This window comes from Somniosus microcephalus, chromosome 15, assembly GCF_052327205.1.
Source record: "Somniosus microcephalus isolate GS21.2 chromosome 15, FLI_Smic_1.0, whole genome shotgun sequence".
NCBI lineage: Eukaryota > Metazoa > Chordata > Chondrichthyes > Squaliformes > Somniosidae > Somniosus > Somniosus microcephalus.
The window spans coordinates 47,169,647-47,192,322 of NC_141001.1; the positions used below are offsets into that span (position 1 = coordinate 47,169,647).

The 22,676-nt window shown below is 45.4% G+C and overlaps 1 protein-coding gene across 1 annotated transcript in view; it reads left to right on the plus strand.

Moving 5' to 3' along the window:
* The window catches only part of myrf (myelin regulatory factor), a 326,052-nt gene that overhangs the window by 229,703 nt on the left and 73,673 nt on the right, over positions 1 to 22,676 (plus strand). The gene's annotated exons all lie outside the window — the stretch shown is intronic.

The following is a 22,676-nucleotide window of genomic DNA, read 5'->3' on the forward strand; positions in this document are numbered from 1 at the left end:
TATCAGGCTGTATTAAAATGTTTGGCCAAAGCCTTTTCTGTTGCTTAAGAACAGTGCAGTGACATAAATTGCTGTGGAAACACGTCATTATGTCACTTGTAGGTGCCACTGTAGCGAGGAAAATGATGCAAAGCTATCTGGTTCTTCTCCCTCTTCAAACAGAAAACAAGGTCACAAACATATTCACAAAAACAGTGCCCTTTCAAACCAGCACATTCCATTTATTAAAGGGGTACCAAGTCTTAACTGGGTAGTTTCAAATTGAGGGGAAGAGTTTGGATGATTTATATCTACAATAATGGATAGTCAGGAGTGCATTACAGCTGGGATCTAATAAAAGGGGTTTGGATGATTTCTATATCCAATAGCGGATACCTATAAGTGAGTTAGACACAAGGAGGGAAACATTCAGTTGGTTAGCGCCTCCCACGGGGCACTGATGCAGTAGCACCGGGGTGAAGCGAATCCAGCGACGCAAGGCAAATCCGCCCCACCCCCACCCCCACCTGTAGTGTATGTGCCTTTAAGAGCCCCATGTGTACTGTAATGCCGGTAATGGCCACTCGGGCTATATAAGCCTGTATATTGTGTTGTATTCGTTAGTTCCCCTCCAGACTTCGTTTAGTAAACACCTATCAAACCAACTCCTGTCTTCAGTGTCTCTATCAACACACAGACACAACAGTGGCGACGAAGTGGAAACGGACTTATCTGCAATTTGGCAGCACCTCAAGGACATCGATTCCTCTGGCGTCCAGAAGAATCAAGAAAGTGAAAGAAGCTGTGGTTTCACCAGCTGGCCAAGCTGGTGGCAGGTACTGCGCTAATCCTTCCTGGGCGTCAGGCTGGGGCTCCAGCGGCTGGCTCTACAGCTGGGCCAAGCAGCAAAAGCGGAGGCAAGCAGTAACAGACGGGGAGGGAACACTCGGGAGACGGCCGACGCCGCAAGCAGGTCGGCGTTCAGACCTAGAGAGAAAGTCCAGCGGGAATGAGTCTCCAACTGTAAATAAATAAATAAATTTTAAAAACGGAAACCGCGGGAAACAGCGTTGTCATCGGCAGCAGCGGCGGGGAAGCGCCATATCTTTTCTGCAGAAAAGAAAGAAAAGTGTGGGAAGCGCCATTTCTTTTCTAAGATGCCTAAGTCTGGCAATATTGATGCTTTTGATAACGAGATAGAGGATTGGACCACATATGTGGAAAGAGTGGAGGTATATTGTACTGCAAATGGAATAGAAGATGAAAAAAAAGCTTCAGTACTGCTAAATCTAATGGGCGCAAAGACATACGGGCTGTTACGAAATTTAATCACTCCAGCCAAACCAAAGGACAAGAATTTTAAAGAAATTGTTGATACCTTACAGGAGCACTTAAACCCAGCGGAATGATTCAAATTCTTCACGAGAAATCAACACAAGAATGAAAGTAACGCTGATTACCTCACCGAATTAAGAAAGCTATCAAAACACTGCCAATTCGGGGCAGGACTAGCAGATTATCTTCGAGACAAATTCGTCTGCGGTCTCTTAAGTGAAGGAACACAGAAAAGGCTGCTTTCTGAAAAAGATTTAACACTGGACAAGGCTTTCAGTATGGCTGTATCATACGAAGCAGCCGCAAGAGGAGCTGCAGAGATACAACAAAAGACACAGGACTTCGGCACCCATGAAATGACACAGGGTTTCGAGAGATGTTATCGCTGCGGCAGATCCACCCATGACCAGAGTGACTGCTGGTTCAAGGACAAAGCATGCAGGCAATGCGGGAAGATTGGACACATTGCACGGGTATGCCGATCTGGACAAAATAAATCCACAGACAGGAAAAAAAAAATCAATAAAGAAAAGTACAGAAAGGTACAAATGATGACGGACAGTAGCTCCGAAGAGCAGAAGAGCGATAGCGACTCCGAAAACAAGAGACTAAGCTGTCTCAAATTACATAATGTACTTGCCAAAGATGATTACCAGACCATTTGGGTTACCCTCACGATAGCAGGGTCCCCAGTTAAAATGGAGCTAGATACAGGATCAGCTCTGACCGTCATAATTCGACGGGATTACGAGCGACTATTTCTGCATATACCTTTAAAAGACACATCCATTATCTTGAAAACATATACGGGGCAGAAAGTATACCCCAAAGGAAAAATAAGGGTGCCTGTTGTATACAACGGCAAGGAAATACAAAAGTTGTATTTATACATTCTACAAGATGGTGGCCCACCGCTGTTGGGACGTGAATGGATCAGGAAAATACGTTCAGACTGGCACTCCATTCAGGCACTGACGGTGACCAGTAAGAAAAAAAACGATGATGACGTCATACCTGAACGATTAAAAGACATCTTGGCCAACGCCAAAGATGTGTTTCAAGAGAAACTAGGAACCTTGAAAGGCATCACCGCCTCAATAAAAGTGGAAGATGCAGCAATTCCCAAGTTTTTTAAAGCAAGACCGGTGCCATACGCAATTCGTCCAGCAGTCGAGGCAGAGCTGGAGAATTTGGAAAATGCAGGCGTATTATCCAAAATAGATTGGAGTGAGTGGGCAACACCCATCGTTCCAGTCATGAAGAAAGCATTGAATAATGATAAATCTGAAGAACAGAGAAAAATTCGCATCTGTGGAGACTTCAAGGTGACGGTAAACCCGGTCCTTCACACGGTACAGTATCCTCTTCTGAGGATAGAAGATATTTTCGCCTCACTATCCGGAGGGAAACGTTTCACCAAAATTGACTTGGCACAGGCATATCTACAGATGGAGGTTGAAGAGGCCTCTAAAAAATATCTCACGATAAATACACACAAAGGTCTGTACCAGTACAATCGACTGGTTTTCGGAGTAGCATCCGCTCCAGCTATCTGGCAAAGAGCTATGGAGCAAGTCCTCCAAGGGATTCCGGGGACTCAATGCTACCTAGACGACATCCTTGTAACAGGAGAAAACGACAACGAGCACCTTGCCAATTTGGAGCAGGTGCTCACTAGGCTGAGAGAACGGGGCCTACAAGCAAATCACCCCAGGTGCGAATTTTTCCAAAATCAAATATCATATTGTGGCCACATAATTAATAATGAAGGGTTGCATAAGTCACCTGAAAAAATTGAAGCGGTCATAAAAGCCCCAGCACCTGAAAATGTTTCACAATTAAGGTCGTTCCTGGGATTAATAAATTACTATCATAAATTTTTACCGAACTTATCAACTCTTCTACACCCTCTTAATGAACTGCTACAAACAGGAGTAATTTGGAAATGGAGCGAAGACTGTAAACGTGCCTTCCATAAATGCAAAGACTTAATCACGTCCAAAGAAGTTTTGGCTCATTACAACCCATCACTGCCAATCAGACTGGCGTGCGATGCATCCCCTTACGGCATAGGAGCAGTATTATCGCATAAATTCCCTGATGGCTCGGAACGACCGATAGCTTTTGCGTCACGCTCATTGAACTCAGCTGAGCGTAACTATGCCCAAATCGACAGGGAAGCACTCAGCCTGGTATGGGGAGTGAAGAAATTCAACCATTACCTACATGGACAAAAATTTACCTTGTTGACTGACCATCAACCCCCCATCTCCATATTCAACCCTAAAAAGGGTGTTCCCATTATGACAGCGCAAAGGCTACAGAGGTGGTCCCTTTTTCTAGGGGCACACCAATACAACATAGAATACAAAGGATCAAAACAGCATGGGAATGCTGACGGTTTATCGCGCCTACCGTTGCCAACGATAGAAGAGGCACCTACAGTAGACCCAGTGGAGATGTTCCACTCAACCATAGTGGAATGTCTACCAGTAACAAATTCTGCCATTGAAAAGGAAACGAGAAATGACCCGACTCTCTCACGAGTCTACGACTTAACGGTGAAGGGATGGCCAGCACATGGCGAACCACTGTTGCCAGCATTCTCGCAAAGAAGAGAACAGCTGTCAGTATGCCGAGGAACCTTGATGTGTGGATCCAGAGTGGTGATTCCACCCAAACTCCAGGATAAAGTGCTAAAGGAGCTTCACGAGGGGCATCTGGGTGGAGTGAAAATGAAGAACCTAACCAGAGCATTTGTATGGTGGCCAGGTATCGATGGAGACATGGAAGAAATGACCAAGAGCTGCCTAGGATGCCAGAAGGTCCAAAACGCTCCACCCCAAGCCCCTCTACATCCATGGGAGTGGCCCTCATCTCCCTGGCAAAGGGTACACATCGACTTTGCTGGTCCATTTATGGACTCAATGTTCTTAATCACAGTTGATGCACACTCCAAGTGGCCGGAGGTAATAAAGATGTCCTCCACCACCACGGAAAAAACCATCACAGTATTAAGGACCATATTTGCCAGGAATGGGCTGCCTGAACAGATCTGTTCTGATAATGGACCGCAATTTGTGTCCGAAGAATTCAGGAAGTTCTTAAAAAAACAATGGGGTTAAGCACTACACGTCTGCCCCATACCATCCCGCCACCAATGGATTGGCTGAAAGGTTTGTCCAGACCTTCAAGAAGGCCATAAAGGCCATGGGTAATGAAGACATAAAACTTCAGCACAAGGTGGATAACTTCTTGTTCGCATACAGGAATGCAAAACATATGGTTACAAACCAAACTCCCGCCATGATGTTCTTCAATAGAAGCCTAAGATGCCGGCTGGATTTGATCAAGCCCAACACCAGAAGGGACGTGGAGAACCGGCAATTTCAAGGCATGAATGAAAGGCCAACTAGAACCTTCCAGATAGGTCAACAAGTTTTGGCCCAGGACTACCGTACCGAGAAATGGCAGCCTGGAACTATCTGCACACGACTAGGACCGCTGATGTATACCGTGGACATCGGAGAAAGCATAATAAGGTGCCATGCTGACCAAATCATAGAGTCATCCGAAAAGGGACAACCTACACCACAACTCTATACGCCTAACGATGAAGTAGAGATACCCATATCTACCTCTGATCCGGTGATACTGGAACCCGATGAACCCGACACTGGCATTCAAGCCGAATCAGCCTTGCCAAAAGAACCTACTACACCACCAGAAACTACTACACCACCGAGGCATTATCCGGACCGAGTCAGGAAGCCTCCAGAGAGACTGACTTATAATTAATTAACTGCAGCAATGTGTATATTATTTTCCTTATAACATGTAATTAATAATTACTTAAAATATTATGTACTGGTTAGCTAAAAGGGGAGGAATTGTAGTGTATGTGCCTTTAAGAGCCCCATGTGTACTGTAATGCCGGTAATGGCCACTCGGGCTATATAAGCCTGTATATTGTGTTGTATCCGTTAGTTCCCCTCCAGACTTCGTTTAGTAAACACCTATCAAACCAACTCCTGTCTTCAGTGTCTCCATCAACACACAGACACAACACCACCCAACCCCCTGTTGTCCCACCGGTACAAGGTACCGCCGGGGACTTCAACGCCAGGCAGATTGTGACGTCTGTGCAACGCTCACTGGGTGCCCGATCTGCAAAATTGATTTTTGCCACCTACTTCAGCGCCTTGACCAGACAGCGACAGGGTGAGGAGGTGTCAAGCAGGTAGAAGCCGGCTCCAGGGATGTTATTTAAAGGGATCATGAGTAAAGAGTCGCAGCTGTCATGTTAGTGGAGTTTCATTGCTTTCTTGTCAGTTTGACATTATGTAACAGTTTAATTAAGTAATTTAAAGGTTCTTTTGTATCAGGAGTGTTGTGGTAACTAAAAAGTAGTCACATTTATTCTTTAAAAAATAGCAAACTGCTACACTTGGCTTACATTAATGGGGGCTGTACTGGCAGTCCACCTAGCCCTCCAGGATCTATGGCGGAGGGAGCAGAGACAGTGAGAAAGACTGGAACATGTGGCCAGACGGAGGAGTAGGGCCGTCAGAGCTCTCCACAGGAGGCCTTACCTTCCGAGGGTATTCCAAGAGCACTTCTCCTACCTCCAATTAAACAAGGAGGAGTGTATTAGACGGCTCTGCATCACCAAGGTAGTGGTCACAGAACTCTGCCACCTCCTCCAAACAGACCTCCAGCCTCACACCAGGATGACTTAAACCCCAGATCCCTTTTGATCACCATATGCCCATCATCCCTGTGTCATGCCATATCACAGCGTCCTCCTGGGCACAAAGGTGAAATGAGAGAGACCACAAAATATTGCAAACTCCATTAATAAATGTATGCATAAACTTATCACACATATCACATTCATTCAAATAACTAATGACCCTTGTGCCTGCCATAGTTGAATAGCTGTCATTGTGTGCAAGGCGTGAGATGTGGGTGTGAGTGTTGGTAGGTAGAGATTGTTGGTGGGTGAGCGCTGGGGGTGTAGTGCTTTGGGCAGTGTGTGAAGCTTGTACAGATGGAGGTATGTAGCATTTGTTGAAGCATTCAATCACCCTGACCACCCGACTGAGGTGGATCTGCCATCAGAACACCTGCTTAAGTCCTCCAGCTTCTTCTGCTTGTTGTGCTTCTCCTTGCTGAGGCAGCTGCACAGCCAGCAATGCCGAGAATGAGTTGCTGCAGTAACAATGAAGTAGATAGGGCTTTAAACTAAATAGTGGGAGGGAGGGTTCAGGTGAAGGGGAATTTAGAAAGTCAAAGAGAAAGGAGAAGGCAATAGTGCAGGGTAGCGATAGGGGTAATGATAACCAGAGTGTGACAGGAGGAGACAGAGCGTACGAACATAAGTGTGCACCAGCAAATAGAGTCAGAGTAGGGAAAAATGGTAAAAAGACAAAATTAAAGGCTCTTTATCTGAATGCACGCAGCATTCGTAACAAGATAGATGAGTTGATGGTATAAATAGAAATAAATGGGTATGATCTGATAGCCATTACAGAGACGTGGTTGCAAGGTAACCAAGGCTGGGAACTGAATATTCAGGGGTATTTGACATTTTGGAAGGATAGGCAGAAAAGAAAAGGAGGTGGGGTAGCTCTGTTAGTAAAGGATGAGACCAGTGCGGTGATGAGAAATGATATAGGCTCAGAAGATCAAGATGTAGGGGTAGATTTTGCCGAACCTGTCAGGAAGAAGGCGGGACTTCCCCTTTCGGGTTTTTGACCCGCCTACTTTGACGTCCGGCCAATCCGCATGATTTTCCCTTGATTGACCTTGTTGAGCCCGCCCAGCGGGCTCAGCAGGCCAATTAAGGGCCACCCGGCAACAGGTGACATCACAGACTGAAATTTCATCTGTCTGTCAAGAGTTTTTGACAGATGAAATATCAGTGTTTCACAGCTGTTTGAAGCTGTCAAACACTGACAGTCTGAGTTCTGACATGAGTCATTCTGCACAGACTCAGTTAGAACTCTTACCGGCACTCAAAGCTGAAGGCTGTCACTTTTGACAGATCGCAGCCGTTCAGCTTTCAGTTCCGGCTGAGTGATGGACTCCCGACGGCTACAGGAAGAAAGGCTGTGAAGGTAAGTACAGGTAAGTAAAAGTTCTTTACACACTTTAGACACACCAAACACACTTCCCTTTACACTCATGCACCCATCACTCACCTGAGCGCCAACATCGCGACCCCTCCAACTCCTTCAACCCGACGGCCCGCCTGCTCTAACCTGGCGTGGTTTGGAGCCATCGGGAAACCCACACGAAACCCCTCAAAATAGGGATTAGGCTAAAAACTGCCTGTTAACTACCTGTTAACAGGCAGTTAATTGGCACTAATCCCTTCCCGCCTGGTTTCGGTGGGTCCCAGTGCGGGGCGGGTACCCACCGCCCCTGAAACTTATGTGGGGCGGGGTTTTGGGCGGGATGGTGTCGGGACCCCCAAATTCAGGATTTTCAGCCCCCACCCGCCTGAAACCCCGCCTGACGGCTGGGGGAAAATCGGGGCCGTAGAATCAGTTTGGTTGGAGATAAGAAGTCACTGGTGGGAGTAGTCTATAGGCCCCCTAACAGTAGCTACACTGTAGGACAGAGTATAAATCAAGAAATAATGGAGGCTTGTAACAAAGGCACTGCAATAATCATGGGCGATTTTAGTCTTCATATAGATTGAACAAATCAAATTGGCATGGGTAGCCTTGAGGACGAGTTCATGGAATGTATTCGGGGTGGTTTCTTAGAGCAATACATTGTGGAACCAGCCAGGGAGAAAGCTATTTTAGATCTGGTAATGTGTAATGAGACAAGATTAATTAATGATCTCATAGTAAAGGATCCTTTAGGGAAGAATGATCATAGCATGATAGAATTTCAAATTCAGTTTGAGGGTGAGAAACTTGGTTCTGAAACTAGTGTCCTAAACTTAAATAAAGGCAATTACAAAGGTATGAAGACAGAGTTGGCTAAAGTAGACTGGGAAAATAGATTAAAGAGTAAGACGGTAGAAAAGCAGTGGCAGACATTTAAGGAGATATTTCATAACTCTCAGCTAGTTTATTCCAGTGAGAAAGAAAGGCTCTACGAGAAGGATGAACCATCCGTGGCTAACTAAGAAAGTTAAGGATAGTATCAAATTGAAAAAAAAGGCATACAATGTTGTAAAGATTAGTGGTAGGCCAGAGGATTGGGAAATTTTTAGAAACTAGCAAAGGATGACTAAAAAAATAATAGAGGGAGAAGATAGATTATGAAAGTAAACTAGCAAAAAATATAAAAACAGACAGTAAGAGCTTCTACAGGTATATAAAAAGGAAGAGAGCAGCTAAAGTAAACATTGGTCCCTTAGAGGATGAGACTGGAGAATTAATAATGGGAAATAGGGAAATGGCAGTGACTTTGAACAAATATTTTATATCGGTCTTCACGGTAGAAGACACTAAAAGCATCCCAATAATAATTGATAATCAAGGGGCTATAGGGAGGGAGGAACTTAAAACAATCACTATCGCTAGAGAAAAAGTACTAGGCAAACTAATGGGATTAAAGGCTGACAAGTCCCCTGGACCTGATGGCCTGCATCCTAGGGTCTTAAAAGAAGTGGCTGCAGAGATAGTGGATGCATTGGTTGTAATCTACCAAAATTCCCTGGATTCTGGAGAGGTCCCAGTGGATTGGAAAACCATAAATGTAACACCCCTATTCAAGAAAGGAGGGTGGCAGAAAGTAGGAAACTATAGACCAGTTAGCTTAACATCTGTCATTGGGAAAATGCTGGAATCCATTATTAAGGAAGTAATAGCAGGATATTTAGAAAATCATAATACAATCAAGCAGAGTCAACATGGTTTTATGAAAGGGAAATCATGTTTGACAAATTTACTAGAGTTCTTTTGAGGATGTAACAAGCAGGGTGGATAAAGGGGAACCAGTAGATGTAGTGTATTTGGATTTCCAGAAGGCATTCGATAAGGTGCCACATAAAGGTTACGGCACAAGATAAGAGCTCACGGGATCGGGGGTAATATATTAACATGGATAGAGGATTGGCTAACTAACAGAAAACAAAGAGTCGGGATAAATGGGTCATTTTCAGGTTGTCAAATTGTAACTAGTGGGGTGCCACAGGGATCAGTGCTGGAGCCTCAACTACTGTATTTACAATCTATATTAATGACTTAGATGAAGGGAGCGTGCGTACTGTAGCCAGATTTGCTGATGATACAAAGATAGGTGGGAAAGCAAGTTGTGAGGAGGATACAAAGAGTCTGCAAAGGGATAGAGATAGGTCAAGTGAGTGGGCAAAAATTTGGGAGATGGAGTATAAAGTGGAAAAATGTGAGGTTATCCACTTTGGTAGGAAAAATAAAAAAGCAAATTATTATTTAAATAGAGGGAGACTACAAAATGCTGCGGTACAGAGGGATCTGGGGGTCCTCGTACATGAAACACAAAAAGTTAGCACGGAGATACAGCAAGTAATTAGGAAGGCAAATGGAATGTTGGCCTTTATTGCAAGGGGGATGGAGTATAAAAGTAGGGAAGTCTTGCTACAACTGTTCAGGGTGCTGGTGAGACCACACCTGGAGTACTGTGTGCAGTTTTGCCTCCTTATTTAAGGAGGGATATATTTGCATTGGAGGCAGTTCAGAGTCGATTCACTAGGTTAATTCTGGAGAAGAAGGGGTTGTCTTATGAAGAAAGGTTGAGCAGGCTGGGCCTATACTCATTGGAGTTTAGAAGAATGAAAGGTGATCTTATTGAAACATATAAGATTCTGAGGGGGTTTGACAGGGTAGATGCAGGGATGATGTTTCCCCTCATGGGGGAATCTATAACTAGGGGGTATAGTTTCAGGATAAGGGGGCACCCATTTAAAACACAGATGAGGAGGAATTTCTTCTCCCAGGGGCTCGTGAATCTTTGGATCTCTTTACCCCAGAGAGCTGTGGAGGCGGAGTCATTGAATATATTCAAGGCGGCGATAGACATATACTTGAGCTACAGGGGAGTCAAGGGTTATGGGGAGCGGGTGGGAAAGTGGTGTTGAGGCCAAGATCAGATCAGCCATGATCTTATTGAATGGTGGAGCAGGCTCAAGGGGCCAAATGGCCTACTCCTGCTCCTATTTCTTATGTTCTTATGAACCTCCCCTTTAAGTACTGGGAAAAGCCTGTGGCAGTGATGAGTTGAGAATAGACTGCACCTGATATTGGTCCACCCTTTGAGTGTACCGCCACTGAGGTAGGCCTTTAGGACTTGATTTAGCACTCCAATCATTTCTTTGAGTAGTGACAATGAATTTTGCGTGCAGCTTAAAGCATTAGTGCCTGGCGCTAATTCTCCAGCTTTTCTAATTTTATTGCCCATTCCTGGGCTGTAATGAATTTCTAGCCCAAGAATCTAATTGGTTCATATAATGTCTTTAACAGAGACTGTTCAATTTGTTTGTTGTAAGTTTTATTTGAACCCCAGGACCTAATTGTTCTCTTTTCATCATCTCCTGCTCCCACCGATTGCTGCTATGGTTATCGCTGTGCTTGTCTCCCAACCCTGTGCTTTTTACACAGCATTGTTTTTGATACATCCTCCTCCTCCTCCTCTGACAACTACCTCCATTGTTCAGCTCGGTGGTACTGCATTCGCTTGGTTGCACTCTTACCTGCCCGATCAAAGTCAGAGCATCTCCTGCAATGGCTTCTCTTCCTGCCCGCACACCACTACCTCTGGAGTTCTCCAAGGATCTATCTTTGGCCACTCCTCTTCCTCATCTACATACTGCCCCTTGGTGACATCATGTGCAGACATGGGGTCAGCTTTCACATGTACGCTGATGATACCCAACTCTGCCCCTTCGCCACCTCTCTCGACCCCTCTACTGCCTCTCTTCTGTCAGACTGCTTGTTCGACTGGGAAGACCAAAGCCATTGTTTTGACCCCTGCCACAAACTTTGCTACCATCTCCATTACCCTCCCCAGCCACAGTCTCAGACTGGACCAGACTGTTCGTAACCTCAGCTGTGTGTATTCTATCCCACACCAAGTCCTGCTCACCCATCACCCCTGTCCTTGCTAACCTACATTGGCTTCCAGTCCCCCAATGTCCCAAATTTAAAATTCTCATCGTCCTATTTAAATCTCTTCATGGCCTTGCCCCTCCCTATCTCTTTAACCTCCTTCGTAAAATCCTTCCCAATGACTCTACATTCCTCTGAATTTGGCCTGGAGGACGTCCCTCCCTCCTTTCACCCCACTATTGGTAGCTATGCCTTCAGCCACCTAGGCCCTATTCTCTGGAATTCCCTCCCTAAACCTTTCTGCTTCTCCACCTCCCTCTCCTTTTTGTCCATAAAACCCACCTCTTTGATCACTCTTCTTAATAACTCCTTCTTTGGCTTGGTATCCGTTTTTTGATTACACTTCTTTGAAGCACTTTGGGAATTTTTTTTACAGTGAAGCTGTTTTATAAATGTAAGTTGCTGTTATATGATGATGCAGATTGTGTTATTCATAAAAATATGAGTAAAGTTGATTCAAATATGTTATCGTTATCTTGACAGTATTATCAGTGTATATTCTAGTGCTGATTAAAGCAACATTTCATGCAATAAATATTCCTTCCATCTTGTTCTCTGTCTTTTGACCTTTACTTTTCTAACCATCTCCTCACTTTCTTCCTTTCTCCCTTTCTCTTTATCTCTTACCGCACATCTTTTTCTTCTCCTTTTTTCCTATCACATTCTCTTCCGCTTTGTTCCCCTTATTCTTTCTTTCTTTCTCTACCCTTTTTCTTTTCTCCTTTTCTTACTTTCTCATATAAATTGGCCAGAAAAAGCAGTAAACCTGAGGATTGGGAGCAGTTTAGGATTCAACAAAGGAGGACAAAGGGATTAATTAAGAAAGGGAAAATAGAATATGAGAGTAAGCTTTCAGGGAACATAAAAACTGACTGTAAAAGCTTTTATAGATATGTGAAGAGAAAAAGATTGGTGAAGTCAAGCGTAGGTCCCTTGCAGTCAGAATCAGGGGAATTTATAATGGGGAACAAAGAAATGGCAGACCAATTAAATACATATTTTGGTTCTGTCTTCACAAAGGAGGACACAAATAACCTCCCAGAGATGTCGGGGAACATAGCGTCTGATGAAAGGGAGGAACTGAAAGAAATCAGTATTTGTAGGGAAATGGTGTTAGGGAAATTGATGGGATTGAAGGCCGATAAATCCCCAGGGCCTGATAATCTACATCCTAGGGTACTTAAGGAAGCGGCCCTAGAAATAGTTGATGCTTTGCAGATCATCTTCCAGCATTCGATGGAATCTGGAACAGTACCCATGGATTGGAGGGTAGCTAATGTAACCCCACTATTCAAAAAAGGTGGTAGAGAGAAAACGGGGAATTACAGACCGGTAAGCCTGACATCGGTAGTGGGGAAAATGCTAGAGTCCATTATAAAAGATGTAATAGCAGAGCACCTGGAAAACAGTGACAGGATCGGACAAAGTCAACATGGATTTACAAAAGGTAAATCGTGCTTGACTAATCTACTGGAATTTTTTGAGGATGTAACTGATAAAATAGATAAGGGAGAACCAGTGGATGTGGTGTATTTGGACTTTCAGAAGGCTTTCGATAAGGTCCCGCATAAGAGATTAGCGTGTAAAGTTAAGGCACATGGGATTGGGGGCAAGGTATTGACTTGGATAGAGAACTGGTTGGCAGACAGAAAGCAAAGAGTTGGAATAAACGGGTCTTTTTCCGAGTGGCAGGCAGTGACTAGTGGGGTACCGCAGGGATCGGTCCTTGGACCCCAGCTATTCACAATATATATTAATGACCTAGACAAGGGAACTAGATGTAATATCTCCAAATTTGCAGACGAGACAAAGCTGGGTGGGCGTGTGTGCTGTGAGGAGGATGTCGAGAAACTCCAGGATGACTTGGACAGGTTGGGTGATTGGGCAAAAGAATGGCAGATGCAATATAATGTGGATAAATGCGAGGTTATCCACTTTGGTGGCAAAAACAGGAAGGCAGATTATTATCTGAATGGCAATAGATTGGGAGAAGGGGAAGTGCAACGAGACCTGGGTGTCCTTGTGCACCAGTCGCTGAAGGTAAGCATGCAGGTGCAGCAGGCGGTTAAGAAGGCAAATGGCATGTTGGCCTTTGTAGCAAGAGGGTTTGAGTACAGGAACAAGGATGTCTTGCTGCAGTTATACAGGGCCTTGGTGAGACCACATCTTGAGTATTGTTGTTAGATCCGTGGTTCAGTGGATAAATAATTACACGGAAGCTGTACATAAACAAATAACAGGTCTTTACTGGAGGAGGGTAATCTCTAGACTGGGGTACAGAGGCATGCGCACAGCTTATATACCGGTGTGGTCACTGCTGGTACTACAGTATACAGGAGCTGTAAAAAGTAGTTCTGACTTAAAGCACATACACTACAATTCCTCCCTTTTTAGATTAATAATACCCCCTTAATATTCAAATAACAATTACATTTTTAAATGTACATTCAATAACAAAAGTCCATTTATAGATTCAGTCTTTGGGGCGGCTTCCTGACCCTTTCAGGATAGCGCCTTTCCGGAGGTTCTTGTTCTTGGTGCAGAGGCGATTCTGACCCCTTTTCATCGGGTAGTTCATCGGGTTCCACTGCTACTGGGTCTGAAGTAGATGCTACCGGTATGTCGGGTTCATCCCCAGACACTCGAGACATGGGGTTGACGCCTTCCTGTGACGCTAAGATCTGATCGACGTGGCGTCTCACAATGTTCTCCCCGACATCCACTGTGTACATTAATGGCCCCTGCCTTGTACACATCGTTCCGGGTTGCCACTTCTCTGTTCGATAGTCACGGGCCAAGACTGGTTGCCCTATATTGAAGCTCCTTGTCGGCTTCTCGTTGATGTGCTGGAATTGTTTGTCCTCAACATTTCTTCGCACATTTGGTCTGAGCAAGTCCAGACGAGATCTCAACCTTCGGTTAAAGAACATCATGGCCGGGGTCTGGTTGGTAACTGCATGTGTCGTGTTTCGGTAGGCTAATAAGAAATTGTCCATCTTATGCTGTAGTGGAATTTCCTCGTCGCACATGGCCTTTATCGCCTTCTTAAAGGTTTGTATGAACCTCTCAGCCAATCCATTGGTGGCTGGATGATATGGGGCGGATGTGTAATGCCTTACCCCATTCCTTTTCATGAATTTTTGGAACTCGTCGGACACAAACTGTGGTCCATTATCAGAGCAGATCTGCTCTGGCAAACCGTTTCTGGCAAATATGGTCTGTAGGACTGCAATCGTTTTCTCTGTAGTGGTTGAAGACATCTTTATCACCTCAGGCCACTTTGAATGAGCATCCACTGCTATTAAGAACATTGAGTCCATGAATGGACCAGCAAAATCAATGTGCACCCGTTGCCATGGAGAGGAGGGCCACTCCCATGGGTGTAGAGGGGCATGTGGTGGTGCATTTTGGACCTTCTGGCATCCTAAGCAGCTCTTAGTTAGGTCTTCGATTTGTTGATCGATTCCCGGCCACCACACATAAGCCCTAGCAAGGCTTTTCATTTTCCCACCAGATGACCTTCATGTAGCTCCTTTAGCACTCTCTCCCTTAACTTGGGTGGAATCACCACTCTGGATCCACACATCACTGTCCCCTGGCATACTGACAGCTGTTCTCTTCTGGATGAGAATGCTGGCAACAGTGAGTCGCCATGTGTTGGCCATCCCCTCACCGTCAATTCATATACCCGTGACAGCGTCGGATCATTGCGGGTCTCCTTCTCTATATCCGCGTTTGTTACTGGCAATTGTTCAATTCTCGATGAATAAAATATCTCGATAGGGTCCATTGCTGGTGCTTCCTCCACCGTAGGCAGTGGCAGGCGCGACAGCCCATCAGCGTTCCCATGCTGTTTCGTGCCTTTATATTCCATTTCATATTGATTCGCCCCTAGAAACAGGGACCATCTTTGTAACCGCTGTGCAGTCATTACTGGCACGCCCTTCTTAGGATTAAAGATGGAGACAAGTGGTTGGTGGTCAGTCAGCAAGGTGAACTTCTGCCCATGCAGATAATGGTTGAATTTTTTTACTCCCCATACTAGACTGAGGGCCTCCCTGTCAATCTGGGCGTAGTTGCGCTCGGCTGAGGTTAGTGACCGAGATGCAAAGGCTACTGGCCTCTCCAACCCGTCTGGGAATTTGTGCGACAGCACCGCTCCAATGCCGTAGGGTGATGCATCACATGCCAAACGAATTGGTAGTGCTGGGTTGAAATGGGCCAACACCTCTTTTGATGTGATCAATTCTTTACACTTCTGGAAAGCTCATCTCCGTTCGTCATCCCACTTCCATGGTACCCCTGTTTGCAGTAGGGTGTTCAGCGGGTGTAATACCGTAGACAAATTTGGTAAGAACTTGTGGTAATAGTTTACCAGCCTGAGGAACGACCTCAGTTGTGACACATTTTCCAGTGCTGGAGCCTTGACTACTGCCTCAATCTTGTCAGGGGACTTATGTAACCCCTCTTCATCGATGATGTGGCCGCAATACGAGATCTGTTTCTGGAAAAACTCGCACTTGTGGCGATTAGCTCGTAGCCCATACTCCTTTAATCTGGCGAGCACCTTCTCCAAGTTAGCGAGATGATCACCGTCATTTTCGCCCGTGACCAAGATGTCGTCCAAATAACACTGGGTCCCTGGAATCCCTTGCAGGACCTGATCCATCGCCCTTTGCCAGATAGCCGGAGCCGAGGCTACTCCAAACACCAGCCGGTTCTTTTGATAGAGACTTTTATGAGTGTTGATCGTAAGGTAATGTTTCGAAGCTTCTTCTACCTCCATTTGCAAGTACGCCTGGGCTAGATCAATTTTGGTGAAGCGTTTACCACCAGATAGCGAGGCGAAAATATCCTCAATTCGTGGAAGCGGATATTGCACCGTGTGAAGGACTGGGTTCACTGTCACCTTAAAATCCCCACAGATGCGGACCTTCTTTGGTTCCCCAGGCGTATTACTCAACGACCTCTTCATTACAGGAACGATGGGTGTAGCCCACTCGCTCCAGTCCACTTTGGACAGTACTCCTGAACGTTCCAACCCTTCCAGCTCTGCTTCAACCGCTGGTCTGATCGCATAAGGCACTGGTCTGGCCTTCAGAAACTTTGGGCTTGCATTTTCCTCTATTTTAATTGTTGCTGTTATTCCTTTTAGTGTTCCTAGTCCCTCCTGGAACACTTCTTTTGCGTTAGTTAGCATTTTTGACAGTCATCCAGGTGTGACGTTGTCATCCTTTTTGGCCTCAACCTTCAGTGCCTGTATGGAATGCCAATCTAATTGTATCTTCTGGATACATTCACGTCCTAGCAGTGGTGGTCCTCCATTTGGCAATACATATATATCCATTTTAGGTATTTCCTGGCCTTTATATGTCACTTTCTTTCACCCTTATTTTTCCTTTGGGGCAGACTTTTTGCCCTGTATATGTCTTCAAGACAATCTCTGTAGCTTTCAAGGGTATGTGTGAAAATAGCCGCTTGTAGTCTCTTTGATTTATGACTGTTAGAGCTGACCCTGTGTCCAATTCCATTTCCACTTGGACTCCGTCTATCTTGAGTGTAACCCAGATAGTCTGGTGATCCTCCACTTGGGTTACATTATGTAGTTTCAGACAACCCAGCTCCTTGCTTCCGGAGTCTGTGTCACTTTTCTGTTCGTCTGAACCACTGTCCATCACCTGGTGTACCTTTTTGTACTTCTCCTGTGGAGATTTCTTACTGTTGGTTTCCTTCCCAGACCTGCAGACTCTTGCTATGTGTCCTGCTTTCCCACACTGTCTGCACACTTGGTCCTTGAACCAACAATCTTTCTGGTCATGTGTTGTTCTGCCGCAGCGATAGCACTTCCCTGTTCCATAGGTCATTTCGTTGGTGCCATATTCTTGCGGTCTCCGTTGTATCTCTGCAGCGCCCCTTGCGGCTGCTTCGTGTGATACTGCCATACTGAAAGCTTTGTCCAGCGTAAGGTCCTTTTCTGATAGAAGCCGTTTCTGGGTTCCTTCACTTTGTAGCCCACACTCAAACTTGTCCCTTAACGTGTCTGCTAGTCCCGCTCCAAACTGGCAGTATTTCGATAGCTTGCGCAGTTCCGTTAGGTACTCAGCATTGCTTTCGTCTTTGTGTTGGTTCCTTTTATGGAACTTAAATCGTTCTGCTATCAGCAGCGGTGTGGGGTTTAAGTGGTCCTGTAGGATTTCTACTATTCTTTCAAAATTCTTGTTTACCGGCTTCTCTGGGGTTATTAGATTTCGCAGTAACCCATAAGTTTTTGCACCCATGGAATTTAACAGAACCAGTGCTTTATTAGCATCTGGCACTTCATTCGCCCTGGAGTACACCTCAATACGTTCCACATATGTCACCCAATCTTCGACTTCATTGTCGAACGTAGAGATACTGCCACACTTCGGCATCCTTGGTTGTGCGTTAACTATCACCAATGGCGCCTCCCGCGCTTCCCCTTCTTCTCCGCTGGCACAAAATGGCATCTCCCGCGCTTTCCTTCCTTCCCGCGCTCGCCCGTCTTCTCCGCTGCGGCTTTGCAAAATGGCATCTCCCGCGCTCTTCCTTCTCCGCGGCTCAATGGCGTCTCCCGCGCGCTCCCTGCTTCTCCGCGGCTCAATGGCGTCTCCCGCTCTCTCCCTGCTTCTCCGCGGCTCAATGGCGTCTCCCCTTGCTTCGCCCCGCGGACCCTGATCAGCCCGTGATCTCTGGCTGTGCTCTGCGCGTTCTTTTGATATTTGTCGACGCCGCTCAGTCTAGAACCCGGCTGTTTCTTACCCTCTCTCCGGTTTGCAGTATTTTTCCTCGACGCCGCTCAGTGATCAACCCCCGGCTGCGCCCTGCTCTCTTCACCCCCTTTCTTACCTCGTCAACGCTGCTCGGCTCTCTCTCTCTGCCGTCGGTCGGCTCCAGCCGCCGCTGCTCGGGAAGGGTCTGCTCTGGACCTGTCGTCGGTCTCTTACTGCTTGTTTTGGCTGGGGAACCAAGCCCGGCTCTCCACAGCCTCCCCAGTGAAGTTGGATCTCTGCCTGACTGCTGGGCGGTTGCTCGCGGTCGACGCCCGTGTTCCTGGACTCGACTATTTTTTTTTTGTTTTTTTGTTTTGTTTTATGTTGCAGGTAGATTCGCATCGACACTCGTCGCCACTGTTAGATCCGTGGTTCAGTGGATAAATAATTACATGGATGCTGTACATAAACAAATAACAGGTCTTTACTGGAGGAGGGTAATCTCTAGACTGGGGTACAGAGGCATGCGCACAGCTTATATACCGGTGTGGTCACTGCCGGTACTACAGTATACAGAAGCTGTAAAAAGTAGTTCTGACTTAAAGCACATACACTCCAATTGTGTCCAGTTTTGGTCGCCTTATCTGAGGAAGGATGTTCTTGCCATGGAAGGAGTTCAGCGAAGATTCACCAGGCTGATACCTGGGATGGCAGGAATGACGTATGAGGAGAGATTGGGTCGATTGGGCTTGTACTCGCTGGAGTTTAGAAGAATGAGAGGGGATCTCATTGAAACTTATAAAATTCTGACAGGACACAGACTAGATGCAGGAAGGATGTTCCCGATGGTCGGGGGAATCCAGAACCAGGGGTCACAGACTAAGGATAAGGGGTAGGCCATTTAGGACAGAAATGAGGAGGAATTTCTTCACCCAGAGAGTGGTGAACCTGTGGAATTCTCTACTACAGAAGGCAGTTGAGACCAATTCATTAAATATATTCAAGAAGGAGTTGGATATATTTTTTAAGGCTAAAGGGATCAAGGGGTATGGGGAGAAAGCAGGGACCGGGTACTGAATTTGGATGATCAGCCATGATCTCATTGAATGGCGGAGCAGGCTCGAGGGGCCGAATGGCCTACTCCTGCTCCTATCTTCTATGTTTCTCCCTTCTTTTTCTCTCTCTCCCCCTCTCAACTTTCTCTTTCTACCTCTCTATCTCTCCCCTTTTTTTCTTTTGCTCAGCATGTACATTCCTTGATCTTAAACCCCTATAGATCAGCATAGTGATGACTGACTGCTTGCTGATTTTGTTGAGGTTACTGCTCAGAGTTTCTACACAGCTGCTCCTTGTTGCTGTCAGACCCAGTTATTAATGTGCACTACACATGGGACATGGGGCCGCAGCATGTGGTTTAAATCCCATCACCCGCTCCTCTACAAACACTCAGCGAGAGATGAAGTTTGACAGAGTCCTGACGGAGAAAGAATTTTTAACCAGAAGCTCAACATTGTGCTGTGCTGTGGCTGCACTGTCTTGATGTACATGATCCTATCAGCAAGCTACTCTGAGCTCATGGAGCTGCAGGGGCCAAGTGAATACTTGGGGCAGGCAGACGCATCACTTGCTCCCTTTTTATCACTTGCACTGTACACCTGCAAGAGCTAACTAAGGTGCACAAGTGCCACATAGTATGAGGCAGGAGTGAACTGAATTGCTCCTTTATACCTGTTGTGTACTGTACATGTACAGGAGCTGACACTGAGATACACACAAGCTGCACAGTACCCTCATTCCTCTCCCTGCAACCTGAACTTTGTTCCCAATGGTTGAGCACCTAATACAGCTACAGACCTCAGTAACTTCAAGACAAACTTAGTGGTGTCTGCTAAATTAGCTACACTGGATAGTCTAACCCTGGTCAGGCCAGGAAAGATTTGAATAAGTCTCTCAGTTGAGGGGTTGAAAGCTGCATTTGGCATTTAAGCAGGTTAAAATGAAAGAGAGAGGGCACGAGAGGGAGAGAAAGAGGAATGAGCAAAGGGGTAATCTCAGGGCCTTTCTGTAGATTGATTGTAAAAATCCATTATGACAAATAGCTGCATGTGAACCCCTGGGTGTCTGTCAGTGCTGAATGTGGCCTGTTCGAGGAACTGTTTGATGACCTAGCTGTAATGTTTTTTTGGTTGGCAGCCTGTTCTGTCTGCTGCTGATTGACAGAAAACACATGCTCAGAGCTGTCTGTAGCCGACGTGTGTTTAAATGTGAGTTTAAACATTCCCATTGGAGTTGTGATTTCTTGGCTGGTCTAGGGAATATTGGGGTTGGTTTCCTAGCAACTGGTTGTGAACCTGCTGCAAGTACATTCCTTGCATTTTTGTAGGTGCAGTGTCACTTTCAACAGGGCTGTCAAATATCTGTACATCATTAATAGACTGACCCTCCGGGGTTCGACTTCCACCTCCACCTTTTTTGCTTTTTTTCTAATTTACCCCCCACCCCCTGACCTGGCTGAGCCCTCCCAAAATGTATCCTTTATAAACTGACTGAATCACAGAATCACAGAAACCCCACAGTGCAGATAGAGGCCATTTCGGCCCATCGAGCCTGCACCGACACATATCCCACCTGATCCCCGTAACCCCTACACCAACACATATCCCACCCTATCCCCGTAACCCCACGTATTTAATCCCCCTAACACTAAGGGTCAATTTACCGTCTCTGTGTAATGCTTGTCTGTGGTTTGTGCTTAGTGTTAATCCAGGAATGAGTTAATACCAGTAACGGAACTGATTGTTCAGTCAGACTGCATGTAAATGATGGTCTGTGCGTGCTGGTTTTGGTGGGTGTGCTGTTGAAATGAGCTTCTCTTCAGGTGTAGTGAATTGTCTCCCCATGTTCTGATGTGGGTCCCTAATTGTTCGATATGACAGATCCCATATTATATACCTTTATTTTGAAGGTGGTGAATTTTGCAGGTATCAGTTTTGGAGAAATGGCTACGTCAAAGGAAATTCACGTTCCAATGATTAGAGGTTATATTGCACTCTTTTGTTTTAGTGCATTAACATGTTCCAGTACAGAGTACTATAAACCCACACAGGACAATATAAATGGCACTATGGTGTTAGTAACGCAGCTGGTTATCGTGAAACCGCACAGGGGCAATCTCAAAGCCTGTACAATTTTCTATGACCCGTATATATCATTGAAAGTCGCTACAAACTTCTTTTGATCTCCACATGCTGTTTTGATTGCACCGCATCTCCCAGTAAAACTGGATATCTTCACAATAGTGACTATAGTTATAGACTGAGACTTGGAGGTTCCATAAAGCTCATCTCAGTCACAGGATCCTCATGTTCAACAAGAAAATGGGAATTCGATCCTGACTACTTACTGACTTTGGTCCAGCAATATCATTCTGGTTTACGAAGGTCAAGACCCTACTTTTTCTTTAAAGTTGGCATTTATCTCTATAGTAAATCCAATACTATTTCCTGGACAGGCACTGAGTTTTGCTTCCATGGTGGATGTCAGGGTTATTTTATTGAGAAGCCCAAATGAAGGGCCAAGGCTTATAGCACAGGACACCACCAAGATTGAAAAGATTAGGAGACAAGGGGAGGTAAGTCAGGGAGTGGTGGCTAGGGGACACCAAGCTTAGGTTTTAAAAGAGGAAAAGGAGACGACTGACAGATGAGGAGTTTCAGTTTTGGAAAGAATGAGTTAGAGTAGGAGACGATGCAATGAGTATGATTTCTACACAGTGACAATGGAAGAAGGAGAATGAATGTGTAAGTTGGGATACTTATAGGTGAGAAGGAGCAAGAGAAGAAAGTTCAGTGGAAAATATTGATAAAATAGAGAGAGAGAGACAAGAACCATTGTGATAGAGAGAAAGTTGGAGTAAATTTTAAGCATTTTAGTTCCGTCTTTTTTTCCATGCAGTGGGGTAAATTTTCAACTTGCTGCCGGGGTATAAAACTGAGGTTATGGATCGGCCGCCCATTATAGAAAACACCCGGTTTTTATTTCAATTGAAATCAAAAACCACATATTGATTCACGCCTGTGTCTCAAATTGGTAGGAGTGTTCATCTGGTTCGCCATCCATAAAGAAAGGAGAATAACATGTCAACACACAATACATTCCAGTAGCCGGTGAATGGAGCAAGGGCTCTCTGTTATTATCCCTGGGTTATGCTATTGTTTATCTAGATGTTTAGCAGAAAAGGGTGCACTCCAGATCATAGGAGATGTAAGGCCCGCTTACTGGAGTGACCAGTGACACTGAACCCAAGAGAATATTGAGGGTAAAACCTAGAAACTGTGATGCAAGCTTTTGTCACTTAGGCTCCATTGTCCCATCCTCCACCTTCCAAAATCTCCAACTTGTTTAAAGCTCAGTAGTCCTCATCCTGTCCTGCTTGCCAGCACACTTCAGTCTTTGCTGACCTGCACTTCCTCCTTATCCTCTAGTGCATTGAATTTAAAATCCTCATCCTCATCTTCAAATGGCC